Source organism: Bubalus kerabau, chromosome 16 (assembly GCF_029407905.1).
Source record: "Bubalus kerabau isolate K-KA32 ecotype Philippines breed swamp buffalo chromosome 16, PCC_UOA_SB_1v2, whole genome shotgun sequence".
NCBI lineage: Eukaryota > Metazoa > Chordata > Mammalia > Artiodactyla > Bovidae > Bubalus > Bubalus kerabau.
In genome coordinates this window covers 19,323,032-19,343,528 of record NC_073639.1, presented here as the reverse complement: position 1 = coordinate 19,343,528, position 20,497 = coordinate 19,323,032, and the positions used below count along the sequence as shown (strand labels likewise).

Below are 20,497 nucleotides of genomic sequence, written 5' to 3'. Positions count from 1 at the left end.
TTTCTGGAGTCTTAGAAGCCTTTGAGAATAGTAGGCAGACCCTTTTTTAAATAAACCTTCTGACTAAATACTGCATATACTCCAACCCTCCCACTGAGCTCCCGGGGCTCTTCCAGATGGATTGCAGGACCTTTCAGCTTCTGGACCCTCAAGACCTTGCAGAATTGTCCAGGCACTAGTTAAGCATTAACTACCGTAACTACCTAAGGGTACCTCCATCACTCTACACTGATCCCCTGCAACCCAATTAGCAACATTTGGCAAAAGAAGAGTGACCTTCATCTTGTGGCTCACTAGCGATTCAGAGAGTGAAAGAGCCAAATGGGCCATCAGAGGTCACCGAGTTTATACCTCATTTTACATCTCAGGAAAGTTAAGGACCATGAAGGTTAAGTGACTTGGCTGAAGTGACACAGTGCTGAGAGAGGGGCATATTCTGGCTGGCGGGAAAAGGCTGCTTCCACTTTTCCTGGAAGGAAAATACCATCGCCGATTATTTATACTAAAAGAATATCTTCTTGCTTCTATTGTGTCATGTTTCCTTATCTGTGGAGAACAAATCTGGAGACCAATTTAGAATCTCATATATTTGGTTTCTTGAGACTAAAAATTGTGTTGTCGTAGTTTAGTAGCTAAGTCATATCTGACCCTTTTGTGGCCCTGTGGACTGGGGTCCTACAGGCTCCTCTGTCCATAGCATTTCAGAGGCAAGAGTACTGGAGTGGGTTGCCCTTTCCTTCTCCAGGGGATCTTCCAGACCCAGGGATAAAAATTGTGGATTCTTTACCGCTGAATCACCAGGGGAGCCCTTAAATATTATGGGAGCCCATAGAAAATCACTGGTTCTGTAATATTCAGGTAGCCACAATCCAACTTCATGCATTGATCACCACCATATTTTATTTGAGAGAATGCATTCTTAAAGATTGAGAAAAAAAGCTAAAACATCCTTCAGTGTTTTTTGCAAAGAGATGTAAAAGCTAAAGATGTTATTAACACAGGTCACAGTTGAAGAGGTAACAGGTTGTGACTCTGATCAGGGGTAAGTTTGCAGAGAAGCCCAGAGGAACAACTTTGAAAAGTAAAAACTGTCTCAAATTCCTTTCAGGGCTCTCTCCCTGAAATACTTAAAAATTGGAAGAACCAAGTCGTTCACACCAGTCACTACAAAGCAATATTTCCAGCACGCAGCACTGAGAGACTAATGACTTGATGGCAAATGAGTAAACATTCTAAGTAGTGATCTGAGCATTTTAAGCTTTTCTGTCAATAATGCAACAACAGTCAAAACACTTCAAAGAATATCAACATCCAAACAGAACACTGCTCTGTTTAAAACAGATAACCAACAAGGACCTGCTGTATAGCACAGGGAACTCTGCTCAGTATTCTGTAAGGACTTAAATGGGAGAAGAATGTGAAAAAGGATAGGGAAAAAAAAAAAACGTTTAAGTCATCAAAGGAAAAATCTCCTTCCTGAAGCAAGTGATAAAATCAATATATAAATTAGTCAGAGAAAAGGTCAACCCAGATGGGTCTATCTTGTAGAAGAAAGATAATATGACATGAAATTAATGTGTTGAAACTTAAAATATGTGTTAATGGTAAAGCAAACCTGATTGCCTCCATGGCAATCCATCTAAATTGTTTAATCTGGAAAATGTTTCTGTTATGGGTAAACACTTTAGTCTAAAGCAGTTATCTTGATCAAGTGCTGTATAGATATATTATGCTGCACGCTACAGAATCCTAAAGAGTGTCATCATTCTAGACTGCATATTTTCAGCATAACAGGGTGGGAGCAAATAGAATATACGCTTTTTCCATTTAACATGCTGACAGAAAATCATTCTAAAATGTATTAAACTTTATGAGGTCTTCCTTAAAAGTACATTGGGCATAATGTCATTTTCCTTGATGACCCAGAGTTATTATGGTGAATATTAATTATCACACTGAGCTGCAATAAAATCATGTCTGTGAGACCCTCAGAAATGTATTCTTTCTATGGGCGCTAGAATGACCGAATGTCAGCATTAAAGAGGACTTGAGAGCTTGACTAGATTTTTCAGTTAAAAATGAGGAGGCTAAGGACGAGACAGGCGCAATATGATGTAATGTGTAACAGTGACCTACCTCAGGTCTCCCAATTTCTTCAGGGTCCTATCTGTAATAGGGAAGAACCTTTGTATTCTACTACAAGTAAATCACTAAAGGGATGTTGCCTGTAAGCTTAAATCCTATTGTATGTAATGGCCCATCTCTGTAAATCCTGCCTCTCAGGTAATGAGCATTAATATACCTTTGTTTAGCTTTGACCAGGCCCACCTGTGAATGACCAGAAGGAGGATGAAATTAACACATTGCCTTTGGAGGCTGATGGAAACCAGGAAATGATTGACTTTATTCTCTCCCCTTTTAGTATAAAAGGAGCCTGAATTCTAACTCACACAAGATGTTTCTTTGGGACGTGAGTTCACCATCTTTGTGGTTTGCTCACTATTCAATTAATCACTCTCTCGATTATTGGTCTGTCATGTGCAAACAGTACGAGCTTAGACTCAGTAACATTTCAAAAACCCCACACTGTATACCACAACCTGGGCTTTTTGTTACTCTTTTTGTTAATAGTTTTTCTCTATCCCTCTTGTGAGGTTCTATGCTCACCCTCCTCACTGTGGCTGGTTATTCGATCTCCTCCACCCCATGACAGTGTCCTCTGGTGATGACCAGTGCCATTCTGGCACACAGGGAGGGCTTAGGAAGCCCATGGTCATCAGAGGGTAAGGGGTGGAAGTCAGGATCTGGGGAGCACTCAGATTTAGGAGAGCGACTGAAAATGCAGACGGTAAACTAAACTGAACCTCAGTCAAGGGGTCTAACCACATGTTGGAGCCTAAGGTGCAGAGCCAAAGTGCGGAGGGGAAACAATAACCAAAAAGATGCCAAGGAGGAGGATAGTCCAGGAAGCAGAGAGCCATGGGAGGCAGACAAGGGGGATGTGAATGGCAGGGATACTGTGCTGTCTGTTATCTCCTGTCCAGCACGACTATACAGTTAAGTTCCCTACATGCGAACCTTCAAGTTGTCAACTTTCAAAGATGCTAATATGTGTTTCATAAATGTCTGGTGTGAGTGAAACTGCAGCTTGCCCCCATATCCTCTTGCAGACAGCCTTTCAGCTCTTCTCTTTCCTCCAGTAAGTAACTCTTCTTGCCTGTTCACTTGACGCCAGCCCCTGTATGCCAGCTGCTGTACTCTACTACTGTACTTTTCAAGGTTCTGTACGATAAGATTAAAAATGTTTTCTTTTTCTGTGTTGGTTTTTTGTGTATTATTTATGTGAAAAAGTTTTATAAACCTATCACAGTACAGCACTATATAGCCGATTGTGTCAGTTAGGTACCTAGGCTAACTTTGTTGGATTTAGGAACAAACTGGACTTACACATGTGCTCTCAGAATGGAATTCATTCCTATGTAGGGGACTTACTGTACTTTGAAAGTAAATACAGTTGCAGGGACGGAGGATGCCTGCTTCCTTTTATAGCTCCTCAATCAATCCAAGTTTGAACCTGACTTAGAGAACTCATGCTTTAGATGGTGAGACATGGATGTCACAGAGATCTGGGTGAGTAACTTGTTGGTCTGTCTTAACCGAGGACAGGTTTTGGGTATAAGGCCTGGGGCTGTGACGGTTCATGAGTCTTACTTGTTCACTTCCTGAGAAGAGCTTTTCCTGGCTTTGTCCCTGAGCCTCTGAGGTTTCAGAGCTACTAAATTCCAGGTGGGTGAAGTGTTCCCTTCTGCTTTGGTTCCCATGTCAATAAACAGATAAGGCAACAGCCCAATGTAGTAAGTAGTGGGGGAAATGGCATTTTTTAGAAGCCAGCTACATTGAAGCCTGTTGTAACCGAACAGTGAATTCTCACTTTAAAAAAAAAAAAAAAATCACCTTTTGTCTAAAATGAGATGCCTGGGGGCCTCAGGGGGCAAATGACTTGTCCAGGTTGATACAATGCCAAGGCCATTGCCTGTGATTAAAACCGTCAAGTGTTTGGGGCTTCCCTGAGAGTCCTGCGGTTGGGACCCTGTACTTCTAATGCAGGGGGCGTAGGTTTCATCCCTGATCAAGGAACTAAGATCCCACATGCCACACAGGGCAAAAAAAAAAATAAAGAAAAACAAAACCCATAAAGTGTCAGAGCTCTGCACTCCCAGTGGTGGTCACAGGACAAGTTATTATCACCTCAGAGAGGAAACACTCCCTGCCTGGTGGGCAGGGGAGGGTCTATGGAACTTTCTCCCTCATGTTTTCCTGTGGTGGCTTTGCTGCACTGTCTGTAAGACGAATTGGTATTCTCTGTAGGAACAGACAGGATGATTCATGCTGTGTGCTACATAATTAAGGTCTGTGAACTCAAAATGAGCAAGCCAGGATGTTAGTAATCTTGGTAGGAAAGGGGCTCACGGAAGCAGCCATACCTCATTCTTTATTTGAATCCCTTTGAGGTGGGAGAGTTAAACTGCTCTGAGATAAGGGAACTTGCCTGAATAGAGTTCTTTTCAAGATTTTTCTCCCCTAGCTCTCTCATCTCTATCATGAAATATATATGTGTGTGTGTGTGAATTTTTAATTTCACAGCCAAGAAACTAGGTTTTCCTCTCATCTCTTGTGCTTTAAAGTACTTGTTCAACCCAAACAATGATTGAGCTGCTACGACAGACCATAGGACCAAGCACTTCAAAGCCACATATGAAGACTGCATGGATTTTGCCTTCTTAAAAGCTCATAGTCTAGGAAAGACAGATGTAAATAATGTACATAGGCACTTACTTAACTAGCTGTGTCGCTGTGGCTAAACCATGTAAACTGCATAAACCCAGTGTCTTCAAGTGTAAAGTGACAATAATAGTATCTATCTTGCTAATGCCATACTTTTAAAGTCAAAGTATATAAATCCCTGAATGGTGGGTTTTGTACCTGTTCAGTTCAGTTCAGTTCAGTCACTCAGTCGTGTCCGACTCTTTGCGACCCCATGAATCGCAGCACACCAGGCCTCCCTGTCCATCACAAACTCCAGGAGTTCACCCAGACTCACATCCATCAAGTCGGTGATGCCATCCAGCCATCTCATCCTCTGTCGTCCCCTTCTCCTCCTGCCCCCAATCCCTCCCAGCATCAGAGTCTTTTCCAATGAGTCAACTCTTCGCTTGAGGTGGCCAAAGTACTGGAGTTTCAGCTTTAGCATCATTCCTTCCAAAGAAATCCCAGGGCTGATCTCCTTCAGAATGGACTGGCTGGATCTCCTTGCAGTCCAAGGGACTCTCAAGAGTCTTCTCCAGCACCACAGTTCAAAAGCATCAATTCTTCAGCGCTCAGCTTTCTTCACAGTCCAACTCTCACATCCATACATGACCACTGGAAAAACCATAGCCTTGACTAGACGGACCTTTGTTGGCAAAGTAATGTCTCTGCTTTTGAATATGCTGTCTAGGTTGGTCATACCTTTCCTTCCAAGGAGTAAGCGTCTTTTAATTTCATGGCTGCAGTCACCGTCTGCAGTGATTTTGGAGCCCCAAAAAATAAAGTCTGACACTGTTTCCACTGTTTCCCCATCTATTTCCCATGTTAGGTACTTAATAACCACCAGTAAGTGACAACACAAGTGAATAAATATTCTAACCAAGGAAGATGATAATGAGTCAGAAACACAAGGGAAGAGAAGGCTACTCTTCCCACAAGGGCACATTTATTGCTTTGTGGCTGCCAGCAGGCACACATCCTTTCTTCGGCAACAACATCCAATTTCCTTGGACAAGCCCCCCATTGCCCATGCTCAGCCCATGTGTTTCTGAAGGAGTTCACACCATTTCTGACTGCTTGGCATCACAGGCAGTCTTTTCAAAGCTTCAGCAGAGTCTGGGTTACAAAGGCAGCCTAAATACTAAATTATATTGCACTAAAAATGGAAAGAATGGGGCATTTTTCTTCCTCCAATTTTCTTTCTGAGACTGCACAGAAGTAAGCAGGGGGAGAGGGAAGGGCAAAAAGATGAGGCAGGAAGCTGGCTGTGAATTGTAAAAATGTCCAAGGGGTATTTTGAGACAAGGACTGGCTAATACTCTACCATTAAACTGTTCGCATTTGTGATGTTAAGTCCTTTCCATTTCCCCAAACCTGTTGTTATCTGTCTTACACACAGAAGGTCTTGTGTGAGTGTTTCTGTTTGTTTGTTTTTAATCTGTGTTGACACAGAGTAGGATAGTACGCAAGGATGGGCACACTGATCCGTAAACTAAACCAACCCAGCTAATACAGAAGCTGGGACTGCCAGATGGCCAAGAGAATGTCAGTTACATGGGGTGGGGGGTAGTGTGTGTTAGTTGCTCAGTCCTGTCTGACTCTTTGTGACCCTGTGGACTGTAGCCCACCAGGATCCTCTGTCCATGAAATTTCTCAAACAAGAATACTGGAGTCGGTTGCCATCTCCTCCTCCAGGGGATCTTCTCGACCCACAGATGGAACCTGAGTCTCTTGCGTCTTCTGCATTGGCAAGCGGGTTTTTCACCGCTGAGCCACCTGGGAAGCCCCAGTTGCATGGAGCAAAATTCAAAAATCTGGATGGCAAGAAGGCATAAGCTAGGACATAGAGGAGTGATTTGAGCCCATTTCATTCACTTTCATGCACTGGAGAAGGAAATGGCAACCCACTCCAGTGTTCTTGCCTGGAGAATCCCAGGGACGGAGGAGCCTAGTGGGCTGCCATCTATGGGGTCGCACAGAGTTGGACACAACCGACGTGGCTTAGCAGCAGTAGCAGCAGCATCTACTTTTGGGGGAAGGGATACTTGAGCTGATGCTGGGGTTTTAGTTTCAGTCCTATTCAGATTCATCTGAACCCTGATGCAATAGACAGTTTGAGTTCCCTGTTTAAATCCCTGCCCTGGTTTTGTACTGGGAGCATATGATGGCCAAACCATGGGGTGCCTATTTCAGAGAAGAAGGACTAACTCAGCATCAACCAATTAGGTCATGGGATTTCTACTACAGCCACAGAAAAAGCTGTGCAAAGAACTCTAAAATCACGCGCATAGAATTTGGGTGAGGAAGCTATTTGAGATCGCATGCTTGTGGCAGAAAACCAAGTACATGCAATGTTCTATGGGCTCCCAAGAGTATGTTCCTTAACTCCTTTCTTTCTTTCTTTCTTTTTTTATTTAAGGATTTTTTTTATGTGGGCCATTTTTAAAGTCTTTATTTAACTTGTTACAATATTGCTTCAGCTTTATGCTTTGTTTTTTTTTGTCAGCAAGGCGTGCAGGATCTTATCTCACTGACCAGGGAGCAAACCCATACCCCCTGTACTGGAAGGCAAAGCCTTAACCACGGGACCACCAGGGTAGTCCTTGCTCCTTAACTTTTGATGTGCACGAGAACCAGCTAGAAACAGGGTTAAAATGCAGAGTCTGATTAGTAGGTCTGAGGGAGAACTTGAGAGTCTGTATTTCTAACCAGCTCCCAGACAATGCTAAGGCTGATGGTCTGGGGTCCATACTCGGAACAGCAAGGCTAGATTCCCTCATGAAACGACAAACAACAGAGGTCCCTACATGCTCCAAACAAATTAACCTCAACATATATAGTATTCCTTGAACCTCAAAGTCATTATGGAAGGGAAAAGAATGTACTTACTGGAACCCTGCACTATCAGAGCTCAGTGGCAGAGAAACTGGATTCCCACAATGTAGACTTTGGAGTCTTTGGTAAGCCTCACATATTACCAAAAGCCAGAGATTGTGGAAACTACAATACCAAGAACTATGGAGAATTTATAGAAGGAAACAATATTGATTCTTAGGGAAATAAAAGAATAAAACTGACAATTGCTACCATTTGTTTAATAGTTACCATCTGTCAGGCACTGTTTGAAGTGTTTTATCACTTAATATTACAGTAACTCTGTAGTGTAGGAACAACAGGTACCTCTATTTTAGATATAAGGAAGCTGAGACTCAGAGTAAGTTAACTGCCCAAGATCACACAGCTTAACATTTAGCAAGACGGGTGTTTAAACACAGGCAGTTCTGCTCTACAGACTACATGTGCATGCTCCCTGACTTGCCCTCCTCTGTTCCTTTACACTCCAGATCCACCATCAGTAAGTCCTGCCAATTCAGTCCATTCACTAGCTTCAAAGTCAACTTCCCCATCTCCACTACCACCTTCTACTCTAACTTTATCTCTCCTCATTTAGAATAACACATGGTAAGTCACTTCATTAGTGTCCGACTCTGAGATCCCATGGATGGTAGCCTGCCAGGCTCCTCTGTCCATGAGATTTTCCAGGCAAGAATACTGGGTTGCCATTTCCTCCTCCCTAGGATAGTATAACACAGCTATTAAAAAAAAAAAAAAAAAATCCTCTAACTGGATGCCTGCACTTGCTTTAAAAAAAAAAAAAAAAAAAAACTTAAAAAAAAATTTGAGGGCTTCCCTGGTTTGCAGCAAGACTATTACATCACACTCCAAGTACCCACTACCTAAATCCTTCAATGGCTTCTAAGCTAACAACAGACACACTCAACCAGGGGCCAAGGCACTTCAGGATTTGATTTTGTTTTCCTTTCCTGCCCTCTCTTCACCATAGGACCCCTCACACCCTGGGCTCCACCCAGTCTGTACTTTAAACTGACATTTTTTTTTTTTTAATTTTCAACCTCACTGATGGATTTTATTGAGGTGTGAAAATAATTTAGTTGGTCAAGATCAGCATTTTAATGAAATGGGAGAAGAAAAACACATCAGAGTGTTATTTGTCAGGCTTTTTTTTTTTTTCAATGATACAGGTGCACTTCATGTTGAAAAACCTATTTATAACCAAATATCACACAGAAAAGAAGAATGATGCCTCTTGCACACCATGTTCTCTCTTGCCTCCAAGCTTCAGCAGATGTCATTTCCCCTACCTGGGAAGCTTTGCCTCGACCCCTATGCCCAGGAATCCCTGGGTACCTTCCTGGGATCCATGGCACCCATGCTGGGATCTGAAGGACCCAGTGGGGCTGTCAGCATCTATCCACTGTCATATACACAAGTGAGGAAGACTGAAAGGAGAAGCTGTAAAGAATCCAACTATTTGGCTGCAGGAGGGCGACCCAGGTGTCAAGACCAAGAGAGGGGCTGGGAGAGAAAGCGGGAGGTAGAACCAGCAGAAGTTCCTTCAGCCATCAGGGCACAGCCGATTGTTCCCCAGGACCGTGAAGGACGCACGGGAGGCTGACAAAATAGGGCAAAGATGCCGTATTTAGAAAGCCAGTTCAGCAGCCCAGGTGAGAACCTGTGAGCACATTTGTAAAGACAGCAACTGCCAGGTGGAGAGCAAGGGCAACCATGAAAGACTCTAAGCAGGGAGGCTCTGCCAAGCTGGGTTACAGCGCAGTCCGCCTCATGCTTTTATTAGATGCTAACTAGTGCTAAGGGCTTCCACAGTAGCTCAGTGGTCAAGAATCCACCTGTAATGCATGAGATAAAGAAGACCTGGGTTTGATCCCTGGGTTGGGAAGATCCTGTGAAGGAGGAAATGGCAACCCACTCCAGTACTCTTACCTGGAGAATCCCCTGGACAGAGGAGCTGTCCTGCTCCTTGGGCTGCAGTCCAGGGGATCACGAAGAGTCAGACGTGACTGAGTGACTGAGCACGCACAACTAGTTGTAAACGGGCATTTTACAGTTGACTTTTATATGGTTTCCAGGCCCATCTTTAATAGGGTGAAGACCTTGAGGTTGGTTGGGAAAAACATTCCTGTGTGTCCGCCTATTGTCAGAAAGTGCATCTATTTATTTATGTTTCCTATTTGGAAAGGAAAGAAGAGAATTCTTAGCTGTGGGTGTGGGGACAGGAGGCAGGATTATAGAGATGGACATGATTTTAATCCTCTGAGTGGTGGGTAAAGAAACTGATGCTCAGAGTTTCCTTGTCTTACAAGCTAAGTGCTGGAGCTGCTATCAGAACCCAGGGCCTTTGCAAGTCAGAGAGGGCTTTGTCCACCAAACCTCATGGGGTCAAAGTGCAGTTCCTGAACACAACCCACAAGTCTCCTCTTTACTTCCCTGGCCCCACAGGTTCTGTGCCCCTTGCCACTGACCAAGAGGGGGGCCCCATGAATCAACCCTTGGTCATTGAGACAGGTCACTGCTGAGGTCCATGAATCTAGCATGTATGTGACTGGAGAAAAAAAGTTATTGCTTTTTAAGTGAGGATATGGATGAGGGTTATGGGAACTGAAATAGAAAAAAGGGCAAGTGTTAGAGACAATCTGGGAAAAAAGGTGAAATTACTTAATGTCTGACTAGGTGCAAGGGATGAAGAGGAAAGAAGTATTAAAAAAAAAAAAAAGAGAGAGAGAGAACCCAAGACTTGGAGACTGGAAAGAAAGTTGATACCACTGATCAAAATGGGGTCACAGGGGAAGAAAAGGCTTCCAGGGTCACAGAGAGAAAGACCATTAGCTCTGCCTGGGATAAATTAACTTTGACAAGAGGGCAGGATATGCATTGGAGATTTCCTGCTGATGTGTTATCTGAGGAAAGCAAGTTTTATATCACCTAAGGCAGTTTTATTTTCACTCTGAGTCAGAAAGACGAGCTGAACGGTTAGAACAAGAAGGGGAAGGCCTGAAGAGGTGCATAAATTGCAGGGGAAAGTATTGATTGCCGTTTGGATTGTCTAAGCTAAAGCCTGGGAAACCTGCACTCTTCATGTATTCAGGCAGGAGGAGCAGGAAGACAAGAGGGCTGGAAGGGGCTCTTTCTTCTCTTTTTGTGATGTATCAAAACCACACACAGCTGACTACCGAGGGCAGCAGCCGCCTCCCGCATCACAGCCCAAGCCTGGTTTTGACGCAGCTGCTCAGCCCAAGAGAGGCTTTCAAAGCAGCTGCCTGGAGAGGTCCCTCCCGCAGGCGGAGCATCTTCTCAAGCGCTCAGAAGGCTGACACAGCTGGGGGGAGGCTGGCACCTTGCCAGCGAGGGCCGCTGACAGGAAACTCGGAGAAACGATTGTGGGGGGTGCGGGTGGGAGGATCAAGAAGGGATAGAAGTCAGAGCCGAACTGGATGTTAACAACTACCCAGAGAAGAGGCGAAGAGGGGAACGTATCGAGTGCCTTGAGTTCCCAGAAACGGAACTTCTATGAAAGGCAGACTCACCACAGAGGATGGCTTCAGAGAACTGAAGACGCACAGAGGCCTTGAAGTTCACCGAATCCACCCACCGCCACTGCCTCCCACAAATAGACCCAAGGCCTCCACAGAAGAAGGAACAGTCCGGGAGGTCACATGACCCACGCTGTAGCATAGTATTTGTATGCATCCCCTCCCCCACCAGTACTTTGGAGCACCTAAGTCGATTCCGATATTTCACTGACTACTGCTGCTGTTGCATTTTAAATTATTTTCTTGGATAAATGAGTAAAAATGTTTTCGAACATATTGTCAAATTCCTCTCCAGAAAGACTATGTCACCCAGGCAGCTGTCAGCGGCAGAATACGGTACACAAACTCCCGATGACACACACATGCTCCAAGGGACCTTCTTAGCAGTCCCTACAACCTTGTGATAGGCGTGGCTGCAGTAAACAGAAACCCCCTAATTGTGGACAGTCACCACAGGTATCTGATAAACAGTAAAACAAGCTATAGAACTGGGAATGGGAACTATCCATGATGAAATATAGGGCTTCCCAGGTGGCGCTAGTGGTAAAGAACCCACCTGCCAATGCAGGAGAGGAGATGTAAGTAAGAGACATGAATTTGATCCATGGGTTGGGAAGATCCCCTGGAGGAGGTCATGGTCAACCCACTCCAGTGTTCTTGCCTGGAGAATCCCATGGACAGAGGAGCCTAGCAGGCTACAGTCCATAGGATGACAAAGAGTCAGACGTGACGGAAATGACTTAGCACACATGCATGATGAAATATAAGACGAAATTGAGATAAATTCCATATAAAATGAAAAATGGAATTGAGATCCCCAAAACAGGTCCATCAGAAAGGGTAGGGGGGGTCTCTGATGTATGTTCTTGCAGAGCTTCTGGTCATCTGTGGGATTAGCCATCCTTCCCCTTCTAGGTTCTGGCCTTGCCGGCAGACATAACAGGAACTCTAAACAAGTGATTCAGAGACAAAAAGTCCCCCTGGTTTCAATGAGGCACAGTTGCTCTGGTCTGGGTGTGACTTCACTGCCAAGTTTTTGTCCATCAGAAGCTCTGCCTCCTTGTCAGGCCCTTGATTCATATTCATGGTACCAACCAAGACAACCACACTTGGTCTTTTCAATCCTGAAGCACTGTTCAGTCTTTCATTCTGAATTCTCCACCTTCCCTGCCATCTCAAAACTGTAGATGACCCCAGAGCATGGCCACATTCCTCTGTCTGAGCCTCCTTACCACCTTGACCCCCAAACTCCAAGCCCAGTCTGTGTACTTAGGTCACTTGTTGCCCATGAAGCCTGCTGTAGCTTGATATTTAGACCAATTCTGCTTGGTCCTCTGGATTCATAGTATTTATTTGCCCTGCCCCCTTTCCCTTCCACACTAACATCTTCCAGATTTCATCATCCTGGCCCAAATAAGACACTGACCACAATTTGATTTTGGCAGCAGGAAATAAGAAAGATGAAAACTGCAGGTTAAGGAGGAAATATGGTCTTTTAGAAACAGTTATTACTAATATACCTAAATATGAAGCCTAAAGGAAAGGAAATTATTCAATCCATTGAAACTGTTGGATTGGCCAAAAATTTCATTTTGGCTTTTCTATACAATCATATGGAAAAACCCAAATGAACATTTTGACCAACCTAGTATTTACAGTAGACTAGGTTGTGCTCCTGTTATCAAATTTCCCAGGAAATCTCAGTGGCTTCATATAAAAAAGGTTTATTTCCTCCCCTCCTAAGTATTCAATGGGTGTTTCATGCATGCATGCTCAGTTGCTTCAGTCATGTCTGACTCTTTGTAAACCCATGAACTGTAATCCACCAGGCTCCTTTGTCCATGGGATTTTTCAGGCAAGAATACTGGTGTGGGTTTCCATTCTGTCCTCCAGAGTATCATTCTGACCCAAGGATCAAACCCACATCTCTTGTGTCTCCTGCATTGCAAGCAGCAGATTCTTTACCTGCTGAGCCACCTGGGACAACCTCAGCGGATGTTAGGATGTGGGAAAGAATTGTTTCAGGTAGGAACTAGGCTAAAGGAATCCTCGGATTCTTAAAGTTTCATCAGGACCAAGTCTCCTTCTTGATTTCCTGGCAGGTGAGGAGGAACCAGAGGATCACAGAGGGTTTTCACAGCCTCAGTTTGGAACTGACTCTATCATTTCTTACAACTCATTAGCTAGAGGTGCACGTAAGGTTCTGCCCATCTGCAAGGAAGTGAGAATCGCAGTTTTTCCACATGGTTCAAAGGGCAGGAGACCTGGAGGCTGGTAATGCTAGTAACATCTGGGTCACAATGATTCTAGGTGACACAGCTCTGAATTCTCCCAATTGCTGTATGAGCCGAAGGGCTAATGCACCTGCAGTTGTGACAATGCTTCTCATTTTTGGTTGACAGTAAGCAAAGCTGTCTGCAATAAGTGTGATTAAAGATGAATGAATATGCATGGATGGAATGATGAAATGACAGCGCATGTGTTAAAAACTGTGAACCTGAGGTATCTGAGCATGGTTATTGTTGTTGTTCAGTGGCTCAGTCATGTCCAACTCTTTGCAACCCCATAGACTACAGCACGCCAGGCTTCCCTGTCCTTCACTATCTCCCAGAGTGTGTTCTAACTCAGTTTTATTTCACACTTCTATTTTTGTTTCATTTTGGTGGTTTGAGGAGAATACGTTTTTAATATTAGTTTGTAATGTCTACTCTGTATTTAATGAACCAAGATTAAAAGTGGAGGATCTGCCTGTCATTTTTATGGATAATCACATATAATGTTCAAAAGCATAACATACAAACAATATCTTCTTAACAGCAACTCTTAATGCTTCAATACAGCAGTAGAGTTGCAAATATAAAATTATATGCATCTGTCTTATCAACATTGTGATTTAATTCTAGAGTATCATCTGCACTTCTACACATATTTAATCTTGTAATCATAGCCCTTTACAGACAAATCCATGACAATTCAATACATATATGAATAAGAGCACTAGTTTTCTAGACCTGGCATTAGAGTGCATGCGTGCTCAGATGTGTCCATGGACTACATCCCACCAGGCCCCTTTGTCCATGGAATTTTCCAGACAAGAATACTGGAGTAGGTTGCGATTTCCTACTCCAGGCGATCTTCCAACCCAGGGATCGAACCCTCTTCTCCTGAGTCTCCTGCTTCAGCAGGCAGATTCTTTACCACTGAGCCAGACCTGGCATTAGGATGCTTTAAACTCTTAGTGCCTAAAATGAACATCTTGCCAAGAGGACATTTAAAATAATGAGGAAATAAAGCTATTGAATTACCCTTTATTATTGCTTCCTCTACTTCCTCTTATTACATGTTGAAAAAGCTTTGAGTTATTTATTTACATTTAACTCACAGACAAGGCTTTTATACACTTGAAAAGCCTACAATAAGATTAGGATGGCTGTAATTCTGTCCATTAAATTTTCCTGGAGACATCTGAGCAGTGTGCTGGGTATGGTCTCTGTAGCACCTCATCAACTCACATCAGAAAAGCAGCAAGAAATACAAGTAATCAGATATTTTTTAGTTGCTAAGTCATGTCCAACTCTTCCAAGACCCCATGGACTGTAGCCCATTGGGCTCCTCCATCCATGGGATTCTCCAGGCAAGAATACTGGAGTGGGTTGCCATGCCTTCCTCCAGGGGACCTTCCTGACCTGGGGATCAAACCCTAGATTCCTGCATTGGCAGGCAGATTCTTTACCACTGAGCCACCAGGGAAGCCAAGTAATCAAACAGGTGTTCTCTAATTTCCCAAATGGGGTTTATCAGGCAATGTTTTCTTTACTGAAATCACCACAAAAGTGAAGTGTTTCAGCGAGACCTAATTCTCAACAGCTGAAGACTGTCATTTGAGAGACATCTTTCGAAAGCCTCCTCTGCCCCAGACATGTGTCTCTTCCAAGCACACCCAGCCCCCCACAAGGATCACAACTCTGATTGAGTCCTCCCTTCTATAGCTCTAAGGCTCCATGAGCATAGGGCAAGCAGCCAGCCTGTCTGTGGGATTTAAGATACTTCTTAATCCCAAAAGCTGATAAACACTAGTATTGATTTTCAGAACCATTCTCACCCAGTTTCATAAAATCCTTACTATCATTTTGGTGAAAACTGAAGTGATCTTTTTAATATCACCTGTTGTTCTCCAGGGAGTAGTTGCTAAACCAGCAATATAAATTTCAGAGAACAATATTTAATAAGACCACACTTAAATTTACAGAATATATGTTAAAGCCAAACTCACCAAAGATGTAACTCACAAATATACAGAATATTAGAACTTATAATATTTTTTTCAGAGCTAACAGAAGGCCAAAAAATTAAAAATTAAGAAAATTCTCTACTCACTAATTTTTCTAAATCTATTTTCTGGTGAGAAAGAATACAAAAAGTAGAAAAGAAAGTGAAAGGAAGTGTTAGTCGCTCAGTCATGTCCTACTTTTTGTGACCCCATGGACTGTAGTCCGCTAGGCTCTTCTGTCCATGGTATTCTCCAGACAAGAATACTGAATCTGGTAGCCATTTCCTTCTCCAGGGGATCTTCCCGACCCAGGAATCGAACCTGAATTTTCTGCATTGCAGGCAGATTCTTCACCACTGAGTCACCAGGGAAGCCCAACATAGAGTACTGCTAAAAAAACGAAAAAGAGACTTGAGATGAAAATATATTTCTGAAACAGAAATCAATTCAGAAAATTATTTCATTTGAATAGATACCCATTTTATAAACAGAAAAACTGGAAGAGAAAAACTATATGACGTGTTCAAGTTTCCAAAGTTGGTTTGTGAATGGAGCGGGAAAGATAATGCTTTTCTCCTAACTTTAGTTCAAATATCTAATTTGAGGTGTTTTTTTTTTGTTGTTTTGTTTTGTTTTTGGTACTGATTCTCTAAAGCTCTGTAAAGACGGAAATGTTTTTGTTTTGTTTTGTGTGTGTGTGTGCACACTGTTAAGAAAGATTCTAACTAAAGTATAAAAAAATATTTTTTCAAAAAAAAGTTCTATGTACATTTCAAGTCTCCAGCACCCTGCCTAGATTTCTTTCTTCTCTTTTCTCATTTTTTCTTTTTTCTCCTTGAGACTCTCACCAGGGAAAAACTAAGGAAAATGAGATTTCATGAGAGGATAGTTCTGACCTACAAAGGGAAAGAGAAGATCTTTAACAGAGAGAAAAACAGAGACAGATCTTTAAGAGATGGGTAGGAAATGTTACTACATTGTTTTGCTTTATGTGGGTATAAAGAAAAAAGGACCAAAATTTTGTTGCTTGAACAAGGAGAGGGATTTTCTTATGAGGCCCTGAAAGGTTTTATAGTTGAAAAATAATGTGAAAAATAATAACTTCTGCCACTGAATGATTGTTATAAGGCTCAACACCTTCAATAAAAAGATGCGTCTGTTCAATTTCCAGTCACATCAAATTCTCATTACAAACAGCTAAATCTCATCTCTCCATGAGCCAGACTGTATCAAAAGTAGCAGCTTTATGCATTACGTTTTGTAACACACACTTATATCCCATATCTCCCAGGTCACAAAGCAAATTCTAGGACCTTTTCCCCTCACTGAATGACAGGCTTGGATGCTAAGCTTCCGTGAGACCAGGAGCAGGGAAACACTGATGACCAAAATGCCCTTGAAAACAAGAAAGAAATTCTGGCATTTTTTGGAAACAGACCAGCTCCCAAGCGTGTGTATAAAAACAATTTTTGTGCTAAAGAAAAAAAAATCAAGTATTCTTGGAAGTTTAATTCAAAATCTATGAGAAGGAAAATAAGAGATGCATTAAGGCCAATAAATAAATAAATAAATCCCTATGAAAGAAAACTGAAAAGCCTGCTTAATAATTTCCATGCCATTCTCTCTTATGTGATTTGGAAATGTTCAATATTGTTACATCCTTTTAAGGTTTGGGGAGAGAATAAAATGCCAAGGGGGTTAAATTTCCCAGACAAATCACGAAAATCAGGACAGAAAGGTGCAGACTCTAATGATGAATGCTAGGGTTCAGAGCGAGAGCTCTAATTCAAAGCACAACTTACCTTACCAGGACAGAGGCCAACAGACTTGACCTTAGACAGCTTTGCCCTTTAGAGAAAGGTCTTTTGAGCAGTGAAGAGATCCTCCAGTAGGCAAAAAGATGAATATCATTTCAAAACAGAAAATAGGTCAACTGATATGGCTGAATGAAAGCTAGATATTGTCAATTTTTTAAGGCAGTTAAAGCTGAAAATGAAAGGTAAAATTCAAGGATACAGGAATGATATGCTTTCTTTTTGGCAGCATGTCCATTCTCATACTTAAGAGTCTGTCATTTGCTGTGCCTGGGGATGTTGGCTTCATTTAAGACTTAAATCAAATCCAAGTAATTAACTAAATGGTACATGCTTATTTATATTCTCACGAATTGATGCAAACAGTACTCCAGAATAGGATAATTGAAGAAGAATTAGATGATAGTGCTGGGAAAAAAAAATCAACATTTGGCAATAAAGTGGTTTGAGGATTAAAGAAATAAGGGTATTTATAAGGCAAGAGCAGTGACAGTGATGAAAAATTATAATGCATCTTATATTATAATTATATAATCTCCAGGGTAGACTGTCGATCCATTATGGAGATAATGATTATAACTATAAACTGTGATTATATTAATATAATTAATATAATATATTATGTTAATTATATTATTATCATTGTAAATTATAATCATCAATTCATATACATAGACCCATTGAATAGTTTGCAAAAGTGGCCATAATACTTTGTAGTGCCTCCAATCAATAAGTGCAGTTTATTTGCTCATCCTTAAATTTGAGCTGGCGTTATAACTTTCTTTGGCTAATAGAAAGTGGCAGAAATGATATTTTACCAGTTCTGAATCTAAACCTCTGTATCTCTTTTAGAACCTGCCACCTCCATTTTGAATAAGTCCCAAGTCTGGTTGGTCTAGCCTTCAATACACTGAGGAAACCATTGCACAACAACTGCAATTCCTCCAGCCAGCAAAAAGACAATCCTAGAAGCAGAGCCACCTAACTGACCAGAAGCTGACCACAGATGCAGGAGTAACTCCATTTAATTACCCAGCTGATCACAGACCAAATTGCCAACCCTCAGAATGATGAGCTTACATAAGCAGTGGTGATTTTAAGCCACAAAGTTTGTGGTGATCTGTTACATGACAAAAGATAGATGACGGAATCCATATATTCTAAGAAGCTTCATAGAAAATGTATTATTAACTTAATTTGCCAAAGCACTGTTGAGTATGAACTACTCACCAGGCAAAATGACAAAGTCCACTAATAGTGCATTGAGGAGACAGAGTTCTCTGGAGCACAGTTCATCCTGGAGATGTCAGGAAGACTTGCAGCAAATATACCTGAGTGAGGACCTGAAATTTACTAATGAGTGGGCCAGGCAAAGTAAGTGGGGAGAATTATTTCAGTTACAAGGAATGGTAAATGCCTACAGAAGTTAAATAGCAAGGTGCAAGATTGAAGATGGGCTTCCCTGATGGCTCACTCGGTAAAGAATCTGCCTGCAATGCGGGAGACCTGGGTTTGATCCCTGGGTTGGGAAGATCCCCTGGAGAAGGGTATGGCAACCCACTCCAGTATTCTTGCCTGGAGAATCCCTGTGGACAGAGGAGCCTGGCGGGCTACTGTCCATGGGGTCACAAAGAGTCAGACGTAACTGAGCGACTAAGCACATACACACAAGGAAGATGCAGGAATTTCCATTAGTAGAATATAAGTTTTTAGTTTGGAAATGGCAAGATATGGGAATAGAGAAGTTAATAGGAACCAGACCGTGAAAGCTTTGGGTGGGCTCATAAACACCGTGGGTGGAAGAGTCTTGATAGAGGCCTAGGACAGTAGTCCTCAGACATGAAAGCATGTGAAAATCATCTGGTGGTGTATTTCTAGGGCTCTTTCACCCATAAATTTTGATCCAATAACTTGGTGATGGAGTCTAGACTTTGGGCTTCAAATTTTGTTTTAATTTCTGTTTTTAATATATAACCCAGGAGGATTTGATGTAGGTTGTATACGGGCCACACTTAAAAAAAAAAAAAAAATCACTAGGAAATGGGAAGTCTCCTGAAATGATTTCAAAAAGAGAGTGACTCAGCACTCCCTGTATTATTTTCAGGTTGGCATTTAAGACTGATTTTTCTGGCTGAGTTTCGTAGGTAATTGAAGGCACTCAGAGAAAGAGACAAGGACAAGAAAATCTGAATGAGGTCAGTGGAATTAAAAATTGGAGACCAATGTGTGAAATATTTAGGAGGCTAAATGCCAGGGATTTGGGTTGACTGAAGAAATGGAGGTGGAGGGGAAGTGTCAAGGATGGCACCTAGATTAAATTAGATTTAAAATAGCTTTAAAATGTTCAGAAAGCACTAGTTTGGAAGTTACAGGTACATATTTAGGAGTCATCAGTGTACAGGTATAAACCAAACTATGGGAGCTGGGGAGTGTTCTGAGGAGTTCCCAGGAGAGTGAATAGAGGAAGAAGGGATAAAGCCAATGGCAGAACCCCGAAGTACAGAAACAGTTGAAGGACACATGAAAGATGAATAGCAGGTTAGGAAGCTGGGAGAAAATACTACAGAGTGAAGAGAAAAAAATGGCTACAGTGAAATTATATTCCCAGTACCCATAAATCACCACAGCTCCAGGCAAACTAAAATGTTTGGTCGCCCTACTTAAAAATTAAAATGTGTCATTCGAAGTCTCTTGTGATTGCTGCCAGTCTCATTTCACCAGAATTTTGGGTGCAGAAGACTGAAGAGTGTGGTTTCAGTGTTGACCTTGAAATAAAAATGTGAAAACAGAATTCATGTAACCCTGTTAAGAAAGTGTAAAGTATACAGAAAATTATAAATAAATATGCAAAAAAAAAGACCTACTTAGGAACTTTGGTAAACAACCTTGCAGAGTCTCTCTATCCATAAATAATTTTAAATTACAAGGATCTTTGATTTAAATTGTACATATTACATATGTACACATGGGGCTTCTCTGGTGGCTCAGTGATAATCTGCCTGCTAATGCAGGGGACAAGGGTTCGATCCCTAGGTCAGGAAGATCCTCTGGAGAAGGAAATGTCAATCCATTCTAACATTCTTGCCTGGAAAAATCCCATGGACAGAGGAGCCTGGCGAGTTACCATCCATGGAGTCACAAAGAGTTGGATACAACCTAGTGCCTGAACAACATCATGTATATAAACACACACACAC

The 20,497-nt window shown here is 42.1% G+C and overlaps 1 protein-coding gene across 7 annotated transcripts in view; it reads right to left on the bottom strand.

Moving 5' to 3' along the window:
* Positions 1-20,497, bottom strand: part of INPP4B (inositol polyphosphate-4-phosphatase type II B) — an 855,034-nt gene that overhangs the window by 553,566 nt on the left and 280,971 nt on the right. The window lies entirely within an intron of this gene.